The following is a 12,340-nucleotide window of genomic DNA, read 5'->3' as shown; positions in this document are numbered from 1 at the left end:
ATTAACGGAAGATTCCGTGTCTTACCATTAAGTGTTATGTTAGTTGCATGTTTTTGGTAGATACCCTTATAAGGTTAGGAAGTTCTCTTCTATTTCTAGTTTGCTGGTAATTTATAATGTTAATGAATATTGATGTGTCAATTGCTTCTTCTGCATCTATTGATATTATCATATGGTTTTTCTCATTTATTCTATTATATAATAAATTACTTTAATTAATTTTCAAATATTAAACCAACATTATGGTATATTAACCTTTTTATATATTGCAGATTCTATTTAATAATACTTTACCTAATATTTTAGCATCTATGTTTGTGAGATTTATTGGCTTCTCAGTAGGGAAGAGTTAAGTAGCTAGCCTCCAATTAATTTCTCTTTTGGAGACATCTTGGCAGATGATTCTAGGAAAGAAAAAAGGTGGGTAACCCAGGCTAATCTCCCTGTAAACATGTTGAAAACAGACTTTATGTGAATAAAGTAATATTAATTATTAGGAGGTAAGTCTTTATCTTCGTAGTGCTTTTAGCGGAATATCCCTAATTCAAGGTCGACTATGATAAACAAATCCAGAATCTATGAACTTATGGGGCATAGCTCCCAGGAAAATGTCATGTAAGTGAAACAATTGCCTGGGTATACGAGAGAGGGGTCATGACCTAAAATGCTCCTCCATGGTGTGTGAAGTAATCTCACTTAGAGAACACATCTTTCCAGCTTAGCCTAATTGCTCATCCAGTGCAAGAAGGAAGAACTCGGGAAGCCACAGACACCACTCAGGATTTCTTTCTGCTTTGCCTGTCTTCTTGACTGCTTGTATTCTTGAGATTATTAGTAGAACTTTGTAATGGATAAAATCCTGTTCCTGTGAGTCTTTGAGTCAGACAATCCTATCTTTTATGTTGGCTCCATCTATAATTTTCCTTTATTATAATGTCCTGGTCAAGTTTTGATATCAAAGTTATACTTGTCTTATAAAACAAGTTGGAAAGTATTCGTGTTTTCCTGTTCAGCAGAAAAACTGTGTAAGCTTGGTACTTTTTTCTTCTTAAATGTTTGGAAGAATTTACCAATGCAGTCATATGGGCCTACATAGTACTTTATGGAAAGCTATGGACTTCCCCATACGGTGAAAGATGCCACAAAGGTCCCTCCTCAACATGGCAATAGGTAGGCGCCCCCTCAAGAGAACCCTCCATCTTCTTTCCTGGCTGTGGGTGGTTGACTAGATCTAAATCCAGCATAACCTCAGTTGAGAAGTGCTGGGCCTGACAAAGGAAGAAAAAGATTATACATTAAAGGAGCTGCAAGAAATAGCATGTACCACCAGGAGCCAGGGGAGTGTTTCTGGGACTGGATTTTGAGGGTGCTTTATCTAGGGGACCAGAATATAAGACTTAAAAAACAAGAACTTATTTATTTAGGAGTATTTTATTTGGACACAGGATTTATCATCTTAGCAAGAGCCTTGGAAGATGAGACAAATTTACTGATAGGGTATGAACCTGATATAGTTTTAGCCAACACTGAGTGAAGTGGAAACGCCCAGGTTGTCCTGGTAACGGTATGAGAAGCAATGAGGAGGCTGAGAGAAGTGGTCATACTGGACTGGATATTTTATGAGGCTGTAAAACCCACTACATGATTTTGTTCCAAAGAAGGGCCCAGAAGACACATGATTCACTAAGGCACCAAGAACGTGCCTGTGAGAAGGCATGAACATCATAGGTTCAGTGGTCGCTCTCTTCCTTTGATCAGGTGGATGAGGTGCTCACAGAGCTGGGCCTGTTAACATCATTCAGAGGTGATGGGCCCTCTGGTGTTTAACTACCGAAAGCCAAGAGGCCATAATTGTTGTAACAACTGGTAAAGTTGGAGGGGCAGTAAAGGAGGTTTGACCCTCAGGGTGCTCGGGAGTGACTGATTGACACATCATTCCTACAGCCAAAATAGATAGGTAACAAAAAGGCTGCTTAACATCTATACCCAGTAAGGCAAAAACTGGAAAAGGAAGAGGCTGAAGGTCTTGGTCTGAGTGAAGTGTTATAATACCTTGTTCAGTTTCCAGACCTGAGGCAATTTTCAGATATGGAACCCACAGATGGGAAGAGGTGGCTAGGTCTTTTTTGGAGGAAGGGCCCTGCTATAAGTGGTAGGCGTGTACTGTGATGAATCACCAAATTCTTCTCTAAATGCATGCGTGGCCAAATACTAGGGTGACGGTACACGAGAAAGGGGAATATCCAGACATTTCAAGGACTACTGACAATAGAGTCTGAGTTGACACCGATATCTGGAAACCCAAAGTGGCACGCCTTTAAAGTGGGGACTAACTGTGACCAGGCCCTGTGGTGCTGGCTAAAGTCTGGCCCACAATAGACACATTGAGTGGACCCACGATTGGTCATGTCTGCAGTGCCTCAGTGTATAACTGGAAATGACTGTAACATACACATTAAAGCCTTTGGCCCCTGGGGCAAGAGCTATCACAGTGGGGAAAGCCAAATGGAAATCTCTGAAACCCCTTCTTATCTCAGCCAAGGTAGGAAGTCACAAACATTTGGCTGGGATGTGGGGAGGCCGAGCTTACTGGCAGTCCTCATCATTTCTCCATTAACTTTGCCAGCCTGGGCTTTGAAGAAACTGGATAGAATGACTGTAGACTAGTGCAGGTGTAACCTGCTATTAGTCCTGATTGCAAATGCTGTGCAGATGTGGTATCGTTTATTACTGAAGATTAAGAAGGGCTCACTCACATACATAGTATGTAGCCAGTGATCCAGTGAATATGTTCTTTTTAGTCCCAATCAGGAAAGAGGATCAGACACAGTTGGCTACATTATAGCTATGTCCAGGAGTGGCCGTGAAGGACAGTGGAAAGGGCAAATATTTCTAATAAGCAGAGCTATGAATGGTATACCTAGTTATCTACACTGTGTGGAGGAGAACTGGTTCTAGGTGGGGATACGTATAGCTTTCTGGTTAATGGTTTATGGCTCGGCTATTTGTTCAGGTGCCTGAATGGAAAAGGACTGGAAAATTGAAGCCAAGGAAGTCTGGCATAGAGGTATGTGGATGGACATATGGGAGTGGACACAGAGTGTTAAGATTTTTGTTTCACAAGTTAGCATCCACTAGAAGGCAGCCATCTTGGAAGGGATATTTAGCAATCAAGTAAACAAAATCACTTGGCCAGTGGAGATTGGCCAGGCTTTATTAGACCCTGAACTGGAATGATGGACACATGAATGAAGTAGCTATAGTGGCAGAGCTGGAAGTTATATATGGTCCAACACATGGACTTTTACTTTCCACGGCTGATCTAGCTATTGTAGCCTCTGAATGTCCATGCTGTCAGCCAGAGAGACCATCACCGAGCCCTTACCATGGCATTGTTCCTCAAGTAGACTATAATGGGCCTCTTCCATTCTGGAAGGACAAGTAGTTTGTCCTCTCAAGGAAAGAACCTAGTCCAGGTATGGGTCTGTCTTTACTACCTGCAGAGCCTCGGCCAGCACCACAATAAAGGACCTATACGGTGTTTGACTACTTTATGGTGATGAAGGTGCAAGAGTAGGCCCACGACCATGGGATCCCCTGGTCTTATCACCTACTACACTACCCTGCAGCCTCATACATACGGTCACTCGTGGAGTGCTAGAATGGTCTTCTAAAGGCACAGCTAAAGTACGAGCACTGAGGCAACATTTTGAAAGGATGGACAGAATACAGTGTGTTCATTAAACCAGGGAACTTTATGGTGGTATGTGCCCAATATGATAATAAGTGTCAAATGTGGTGGCAAAAGGAGTGCTTTCTGCTCTGCATCTCTGCCCTCTGTAAGCTTGAGAGTTCTTGGTTCCCAAAGGGGGCATACTCTCACCAGGGGCTACAGTGAGGGTTCCATCGAGCTACAAGAAATGATTGCCACTAGGGCACTTTGTACTCCTTGTGCCTAGGGGTGTGCAGGTGAGAAGATACCATATTCACAGAGTAACTGACCGCCATGAGCAGGGGGTTGGCTGCTTCTATACAATGGGACACAGGGAGATATGTATGGATCCCAGGTGATCCACTGGTGACTCCTGGTGCTGCTTTGCCCTATTATAGCTGCGAACCAGACACACATGGCAAACTTAGCATGATTACTAAGGGTTCAGTCCCTCAGGAATGAAAGTTTGTACTGCATCATCAGGTAAACCACCAGGAACTACTGAGGTGATTAGTGTGAGGCTAGACTTCCCATGGGTTGTTTCCAGCAGGACAATGAGCAGAGCATGTATACTTATGTGGGCCCAGTCTGTATGGAGGGAGACTCCCTCAAGAGGCAATTTTGGCATGGGGGTTCTTAGTCAGCCTGACTTTAAACTTTCTTAGAATTGTGTTGCAGTCTGAGATTCTTGCTACTCAACCCTCCTTCTTTCTTTCAAGGGGTCAGACATGCAACACAGTCTGAAGACTGCCTCCTCTGCTTCCTCTCTCTTTCGATCCTCACAGGTATTTCCCCAAATGGCTCCCTCGTAAATCTAATCCCGTTTCTGCATGTGTGTCTTGGAGGACCTGAAATATAATATATTTGGACTTTGTTCTGGCAGGTGGTTACTTGTAGATCGGCTCATACTACTGAGGCTTGTTTGTAAGCTTTTTTTTTTTTTTTGGCAAGTCTCTCGTGTGGATTTTACTGCTAGGCTAGTTTAGCCCTACTTATACTAGGTATAAACTTCCTGGGATCTCAGTGAACGTCTGTAGTTCTCAGGACTCTCCACTAGGGATGAATGGAAGTTAAATGTTTCCAGATCTCATGCTAGCTTGGGGACTTGCTGAGTTCAGCAATGGACACCAAGAAATCCATAGGCAGATTTCTGGAATGTTTTTTCTCTGCATACCTTCCTTTTCGCTGATTCTCTGCCCTGAAAATTCAAGCCATCTCAGTCTCTCCACTCCAATCTTTTTTGTCTCCTCAACTCAGCAAGACTGCTGGGCTCTGCTAATGCTCCTGCTCCAGCAATGTGATCCAAGGCTTGAACCTGAAAAGACATGGCAATTGTAGGGTCACCCTGGTTACCTCCCTGTGATCAGTCCTTTGCTGCCAGTTATCCAAGGTCTGAAAAGCTGCTTCAACACAACCTTCCCCCCCACCCCGCCCACCAGCTTCTTGGAACATTGGTAGCCAATCTTTATGTGAAAATTTTAATATACGTACTTAAATACGAGCTATAAATTTCCCGTAACATTTATTTGCCTTCACAGCATCCCACAAGTTTTGATATGTTGTATTTCCATTAGAATTCATCTCAAAATATTTTCTAAGTTCCACTGTGATTTAGTTTGACTCATGGATCATTAGGAGTATGTTCTTTAAATTACAAGCATTTGGTAAACTTTTTATCATTATGTAATTGACTTCTGGTTTAATTCATACTTTATTATTATTTCAATCTTTGGAAATTTGTTGAGACTTGATTTGTGATCAATCATATGGTGACTTTTGGTAAATGTTCTGGGTGAACCTTGAAAGAATATGTATTCTGAAATTTTTGGATATAAAGTTTTATATTGTCTTATTTGTATGTATAGTGCCAATACATAGCAAATAGTAGGTGCTCAACACACATGGAATGGAATAATTCAAAGGTATTATCCTACTAATGGCAATTCCAAACTAAACAAGAAAAAATGATGACATCACAAGTATATAAGCAAAGAAAAAACTATTTTTGGTAAGGCAGAGCCTCACAGAGGAATCTTGAGCCAAGGCATGCAGGTCTCCCCCTATTCCAACCGATACTGATGTCAACCCTTTATGTGACGGAAATTATCCTAATATTTGTCTTTACTGTGTTTCTAACAACTTTCCTCTCACTGGTTTTGAACTCCGTATTGCTAGTGCTATGTGACAGTAGAAAACAGTATCTTAGGAAAAACAATGACATTGATTTATAAAGCTCAGAGAAACACAATAAAAGGTTAACTTTATTTCTCTATTTTTTTCTCCAAACAATTCGTGATTGTTTTCTGGGATTACATGAGTTTAGAAGATATCTAATATCTCTATCCAATAGTCCAATTTTTCAAGTAGAATAATTTTTTTACTTTTCCAAGTTCTTGTGTCACTTTCTATTTCTTATAAACATCCTGAGGGGTTAAAACTGTTATTAATGTATACATTAATAATACATTTAACCTTCTAATACATTTAACCTTCCTATTGCCAACCTTGTTCTGGACACTGAAATTTTGATTATAGGAAGAAGGGAGGAAATAGATTTGGACAAGGCTAACGGCACATTCTGAGGCTTATAAGATGCCTCTCGTGCACTGTCTCACATCTCTTCAACCTCCGATTCCAGCCACAGCTCTGGGGAACAGTTCTGGGAAGGTTTCACCCTGCTCTGTGCTGACACTGCACAAACTTAAATTATAAAATACATAAGCCTTGGGGATGTAATAAGCATGTACCAGGAATCTAGCTTCCTGTCCTAAGGCTCCTCTGATGTGGCATTGTATGACACTCTGGTACTAGTGAGGCTCGCCTGCCTTTGCAACCCATAAGAATGAGGGAATCAACACCCCATTGGAGCATCCCTCAAAACGAAGGAGATGGCTGCTGAGAGAGAAATCCTTCTCCCTTTCACTCCCCTGGCAGACCAGTTCTGAAACAAAGTTTTGTAAGAATCCTTAGAAGGTTCTGCACTAAGAAGCCATTAACAGTGGTGGACACTTCATAACACTACCTTGTTTCGCTTGGATTTTCTTTTCCTTTTCCTCCTGTTCACTCCTCTCTCATTTCTCCTCGTTCCCTAGGATCACAATCTCAACTAGAATATGTCTACCTTTGTCTCAGAATCAGGATCAGGTTCTGCTTTCAAGAATAACCTAGATGAAGACTGTAGGTAAGTAGACTGTTGGTAGATTATATAATGAGGGAATATAATTTTCCTTGACAGCAGGTGTTACAAAGAAATTCTTATTTAGTTGGCAGCACAGTGTACGGTAATTTTGATTTTCCATCCTTTTCCTTTCTGAAAGTTCATCATCCATCCTGAAGCCTGACCACCTAAAGAAAAACAGTTGGTACAAATTAGCTTCTAATTGAATAGGCAAATATTTTTGTGATAGCTCTAAGTGGTTTCTCTTTGTGAGGGGGCCCTCAGCAATTTGGATACTCCACTCTAATACAGAAGAGCCCTCAGTCTACTTAATCAGGTGAAGATTTTTGTTGCTTTAGAAAACAACTATATCACATTTCTTTTTTTTCCAGATAAAAATCTGGAACTTTTAATGCTATAATCCTTTTCTGATAAGAAACTCAAACATACCTTAAAAATAGAATACTCTCAGTGCTTTCTTAGTCATGAAAAACTGAAGGAATACCCTGAAAGATATAGAGGTTATTAGGAATAAATTAAGGTTGTCCACATACCAGCTCTGAGAAAAATGTTAACGATTACAATTTTTTTACAAATTCAAGGTATTAAAGATATCGCAGAGAAAATCGGTAAATTCCCTTAATCACAATTTATATTGTAGTGATGTGAGACAATAAACAAATTTTAATAATTAAAATACATAGCATTTCAAATAAAAGCTGCAGATAACAACGAATGGGTGAAGGTGATCTAAAGGCACAAACTTAAGTTATAAAATACATAAGCCTTGGGGATGTAATGCACAGCATAGTGACTTAAGTTAACAATATCGTATATTTGAAAGTTGCAGAGAATAGATCTTTAAAGTTCTCATCACAAGTAAAACATTTTACAATTATGTGTGGTGATGGATATTAACTAAACTTATTGTGGTGATCATTTCACAGTATATACAAATATAGTATCACGTTTTACACCTGAAACTATATGTCAATTATATCTGAATAAAAAAACAGACTAGGGATGGGGGAAAGAATGTAGAAGTTTTTTGTTCTGTTTAACCTACAGATCTCACTGAGAAAATAACATTTGAACAAAGACCTGAGGAGAAGAAAAGAACCAGTCATATGGGTATTTAAGGAGCAGCATTCATGAAGATAAAAAAATAATCCTAAAAGCTCTGAGATGGAAAGAGGGCAGTGTGGTTTGAGAGAAGTGAGTATGGGAAGCTGAGGTTCGAAAGGGCCAGATCATGTGAGAGAGGGGTTCTCAGTGGATACAAGGCCACACTATGCACCTAAGGGATATTTTGAAAAACTGAAGACATTAGGTGGTAGTACGGAAGTTCAGTGGGTAGGTAATATTTATGTTTAAAATATAATAATGCTCAGGACAGCTCCATCCAACAAAGTATTTTTCCACATTATGTGCAACTTTAAAATGTCCTGCTGCTCATTCATATAGATGTAAAACTTCATATTCATGCTAACTTCTAAATTCTATTCACAGCAAGCTAGGTTATTGGGATAAGCTCTCTACTAAAACCAAATAGACATCTTGAATAAAACACATTTGATGAAATTTGGAAAGCTTTTGAAAATATTTTTTCAAATGATTTTCTGCCCCATACTCTATCTTTTTGCCTTCTGAGAGTCTGATTTCATGTATTTTGGATCACTTGATATTATCCCATGAGTCATGGTCGCTTTGTTTAAATTTCTTTTTCTCCATGTATATATATGTGGATGATTTCTAGTGACCTGTCTTCAAGTTTAATAATCCTTTCTATTATTGTGTCCAACCTACTGATAATCCCATCAAATAATTTCAGATATTGTATTTCTAGTTCTAGGATTTCCATTTTGTTCTTTAAAAAAAATCTGTATCTCTCTTGAAATTCCATATCCATCTATTATATTTTATCTTTAGTAAGATTCTTTAATATATTTGTCATGTTTATTTTAAAGTCTTGTCTACTAATTCCAACATCTATACTGATTTATGTTTCTACTGATTTATGACAAAGGTGACATCACAGAGCAGTGCAAAAGGACAGTCTTTTCAAAGAAAGGACCTGGGTCAATTGGATAGCTATGTGAAAAAAAATTTTAACCCCTACTTCACACCATACTGCAAAATCAATTCCCATGGTTAGTAGATCTAAGTGTTCAAAGAAAAACAGTATGCTTTTAGAGCATAACATAGGACAATGTCCTTGTAGGCAACGATTTCTTAAACAGAATAGCAACAACACTAACCATAAAAGAAAACTGATAAATTAGACTCTACTAAAAAATTTACATTCATTAAAATTTACCAATGAGAGTTAAAAAGCAAGCCACAGATTAAGAAACTGTTTTTTTGTAGCGCTCATAAATGAAAATGCACACACATGTAGAATATATAAATTAAGTAGAAAAAGACAAACCATCCAGTAGAAAAATGGGGTGAAGACCCAAAATGCACTTTACTAAAGAGAATTTTGAAAAGAATAATAATCACATGAAAAGATGGTCTTTTTCATTAGTCAGAGAAGCGTAAATTAAAAACACACAACCACCAAATGTTGAGGAGGGTGTGGAACAATGAAAACTCATTACACACTGCTGGTGGTGTGTAAATGTGAAAAACTGGAACCACCAACTATAGTTAATGGTAAGCAAAACCTATGACCCAGCTATTCTACTTTTAGGTATACAGCCCAATAGAAATATGTATCTCTATGTGATACATGTTTCTATAGATACATATAATATACAGATATACATAATAATGTTCACAGTAATATTATCTATAATAGCTCCAAACCTAGAAATACCATGGATATCTAATATCTGTGTAAGAGACCAATCACAAGAGACCTCATGTTATATAATTCCATTTTTATGAAATGTCCAGAATAGGCAAATACATTGACAGAAAGTAGATTAATGCTTGCTAAGGACTGAACAGGATAGGAGAATGATAGCTAAACAGGTATGGACTTGTTTTGAGGTGATGAAATGTTCTAAAATTGACTGTGGTGATGGTTGCACCTATCTGTGAATATACTAAAAAAAAAAAAGCCCATTAAATCGTACAATTTAAATGGACGAATTGTATGGTATGTGAATTATATCTCGAAAAAGCTGAAATTAATAAAAAACAGTATAAAGAAAAAATAAATTGTGGTATATTCATATAACTGAATGCCACACAGCATAAAATAAAATTTTTAAAAAGATAGGTTATGGGCAACAACACAGATAAATCTCAAATATAATAAAGCGTGAGAGAAACCAAATACTATAGAATGTTTACTAGTTCATTTCATATGAAATTCAAAAACATACAATACTAATCTATGTAATTGAGGATGAAAGTGGTTATATTTCAGAAGTTGGCCCTGACTGGGGAGGGGATGAAGGAATGGTCTATTTCTTGATCTGGGTTGCAAGGGTATGTTTGTGCTAGTCTTTTAAAGTTTATTAAACTCTATATTTATAGTTTGCTCACTTTTCCGTATTTTGTACTTCAATCCAAAGTTTATTAAGTAATATTTTTAAAAGTCTACTTATTCAGTTAGTTGTTTTATTAATATGCATTTTAAAAAACCGTCTAAAAGAATACATAAATATTTTGATAGTTATTTTTTGTGGGTTGGGATTATAGAGAATTTATATTTTCTTCTACATACTTTTCAGTATTTTCCAAATTACCATACTGGACATATAAAAAATGCTATAAAAATACAATTATCTACAATACCCCCATATTACTTTTATACTAATTTATTCACAACTTAAAGATTTTGGCTTTTGCTCCTAGATTGGAAGAGATTTCCAATTTAGAGTAAAGGAAGGTGTGGCTGTTGGTCTAGGGGTTTTCTGGTGGCTTGGCTGACTGCCAGCAACTTACTACCCGGCTACCCAGCCGGGAGGAGGAGCAAAAGTGCAGGTGTATGGACCCAAAAGATTGTGAACTAAGCCTGGGCAGGTGGGTCGTCCTAGTCCTCACGGAACCTGAGTCCTTCCTGCAAAACTGTAGCTGGACCTGGAACTGGTTGGGGGCAAGATGGAAGCTGCAGCCTCCGTAAGTATTCAGAATCTAATTATTGTAATCCTCATGTTTTTGTAAGGCCAGGAGCTAAGAGTTGTTTTTACATTTTTATGAGGTAGTTAAAAAAAGAAAAAGCCAAATATGCGAAAGAGACCCGTCCTGGCCTACAAATCCTAAAATATTTGCTATCTGGCTCCTTATAGAAAAAGTCTGCCAACTCTGACTAAGAGACTCAGAAATTTTAAGGCATTTAAAAGGTTACCTGGGAAAGCTCTTGCTGGCGAGAAGCCGGGTGTGCAATGAACCTGCCGGGGGCACTTTCTTCCGTGCTATCAGGAGATGTACTGCCCGGGCTCGTCAGACACAGGAAGTCGGAATCCACTAATGACAGCGTAGAACGCGCCTCCGCACCATCCAGCCGCGGAACGCACCGCCGAGCTCGGCGGCCGACGCACAACCGGCTCTTTCTGGCTGGGGGCTCCGAAAGGACGAGCGACGCTCGCCGCAGCCTTCGGCGGATCGCAAAGGAAGTTTCTGGGGTTCAATTGGGAAAGCATCGTTGTCGTTCCCGGAGAAGCCAAAACCCGGCCCGAGCAGTTGACTGCACTGTGCTCGAGGCAGCCGCGCTGCACTGAGCGGTCCACCACCCTCTGTGTAACTTTTGAAGTAGCGCCGTGTGGGTGCGGCTGGCCGCTCGGCGCATGCGCAGTGGCCTCTGCAGGATGCTTCCCACCGCGCAGGCTCCTCAGGTCACCCCCACCCTGGAGGGATGCGACCCTCCTTAGTCGCCAAAGCAGGAAGGAAGCGTGGGCGGAAGGACAAGCACCATATTTTCGCTGGACAATTTGAGAGTTAGTTGTGATCATCGTAACCCTTCACTCTTATGTATTATCAACATTTGATCTGCTCAGAAGACAACTTCATTTAATTCAGTCTAATATCCTAGTACCTATTCCCTGAGAATAAGGATTTTTTAAAATCGGAGTTTCTCCGTCAGGGCGCTAATGACATTTTGGGTAGGATGATTCTTTGTTGTAGGGGGAGGGGAACTGTCTTATGCATTGTACAATGTTTACTGGCACTCTTGGCCTCTACACACTAGATGCCACTAGAACCCTCCCCTCCCCCAGTTGTGACAACCAACAGTGTTTCCAAGTACTGCCAAATGTGTATGTGTGTGGGAGGGTGAGGCAAAATCGCCCCTGTTGAGGACTACTGTCCTGTAGGCTCACAAAACAATGTCCTTAGAAAATATATTGTTAGGCTTTTCAGACAGGAAGTTGTAATACACTAAACATTTTTACATTAGCATAATTTAATATGTAGTCTGTATTCTGATATCTTCAACTGGTTCCTTTTTCCTCTGCCCTCCTGCCCGCAAAAAACTTGCTTACTGTATTGTTATTTGTAAAATAAAAACCCTAGATTTAACA

The 12,340-nt window shown here is 39.5% G+C and overlaps 1 long non-coding RNA gene across 3 annotated transcripts; it reads right to left on the bottom strand.

Moving 5' to 3' along the window:
* Nucleotides 1–262: 262 nt before the first annotated feature.
* Nucleotides 263–12,251, bottom strand: LOC107196184. Of its 3 annotated transcripts, XR_003048087.1 has the most exons (5): nucleotides 11,170–12,251; nucleotides 7,320–7,375; nucleotides 6,735–7,057; nucleotides 4,887–5,027; nucleotides 263–1,268 (listed from the first exon to the last, which is right to left on the bottom strand). It is a non-coding gene; the product is annotated as an uncharacterized LOC107196184 (long non-coding RNA). The 3 variants fall into 3 exon arrangements; XR_001517543.2 differs by lacking the exon at nucleotides 263–1,268 and having other exon boundaries at nucleotides 1,413–5,027; nucleotides 11,170–12,243; XR_003048085.1 differs by lacking the exons at nucleotides 263–1,268; nucleotides 4,887–5,027 and having other exon boundaries at nucleotides 5,937–7,057.
* Between the last annotated feature and the right edge of the window lie 89 nt (nucleotides 12,252–12,340).

This window comes from Pteropus alecto, unplaced genomic scaffold (assembly GCF_000325575.1).
Source record: "Pteropus alecto unplaced genomic scaffold, ASM32557v1 scaffold270, whole genome shotgun sequence".
In the NCBI taxonomy this organism is placed as follows: domain Eukaryota; kingdom Metazoa; phylum Chordata; class Mammalia; order Chiroptera; family Pteropodidae; genus Pteropus; species Pteropus alecto.
The sequence above is the reverse complement of the archived record's forward strand: the minus strand, read 5'-3'. Positions and strand labels throughout refer to the sequence as shown.